The sequence below is a fragment of the Lipotes vexillifer genome, unplaced genomic scaffold (assembly GCF_000442215.2).
Source record: "Lipotes vexillifer unplaced genomic scaffold, Lipotes_vexillifer_v1.1 scaffold1461, whole genome shotgun sequence".
Classification (NCBI taxonomy): Eukaryota; Metazoa; Chordata; class Mammalia; order Artiodactyla; family Lipotidae; genus Lipotes; species Lipotes vexillifer.
The window spans coordinates 201,723-202,507 of record NW_006797166.1 but is presented as its reverse complement, the minus strand read 5'-3'; the positions used below and the strand labels follow the sequence as shown (position 1 = coordinate 202,507).

The 785-nt window shown below is 44.6% G+C and overlaps 1 non-coding gene across 1 annotated transcript; it reads right to left on the bottom strand.

Moving 5' to 3' along the window:
- Positions 1-395: 395 nt before the first annotated feature.
- TRNAG-CCC (transfer RNA glycine (anticodon CCC)) lies at positions 396-468 on the bottom strand. Its single transcript has one exon. It is a non-coding gene; the product is annotated as a tRNA-Gly (tRNA).
- Positions 469-785: the final 317 nt, after the last annotated feature.

Sequence of the window (785 nt, the reverse complement as noted above, 5' to 3'; positions counted from 1 at the left end):
TTGATCTATTATTACTAACAGAGGATACTGAAGTCTCCAATTATAGTAGTTGGAATTATCTATTTCTCCTTTCAGTAATATGAGTTTTTCTCTAATGTATTTTGACATTCTGTTATTACGTGAATATACATTTGGAATCTAATGACACTGACTCCTTTACTATTATGTAATGCCTCTCTTTAATGCTAATAATCTTTTGTGTTCTGAAGTCTGTTTTGTCTGAAGTTAATATAGCCACTCCAGCTTTCCTTCACTTGGTGATAGCAATGGTGTACCCTTACTTTTATTTATTTAAATTTATTTATTTATTTATTTGGCTTCACTGGGTCTTAGTTGCGACATGTGGGATCTTCGTTGCCGCATGCAAGATTGTCATTGCAGCATGCAGGATCTAGTTCCCTGACCAGGGATCGAACCCTGGGCCCCTGCATTGGGAGTGCAGAGTCTTAACCACTGGACCACCAGGGAAGTCCCAGTGTACCCTTACTTTTAAACTATGTATTTAAAGGGTTTTTTTTTTTTTTTTTTTTCTTGCGTTATGCGGGCCTCTCACTGTTTGTGGCCTCTCCCATTTGCGGGGCACAGGCTCCGGACGCGCAGGCTCAGTGGCCATGGCTCACGGGCCCAGCCGCTCCGCGGCATGTGGGGGCATGTGAGATCCTCCCGGACCGGGGCACGAACCCGCGTCTCCTGCATCGGCAGGCGGACTCTCAAGCACTGCGCCACCAGGGAAGCCCGGGTTTTTTTTTTTTGTACACAACATATGGTTGTGCCTTGTTCCCTAT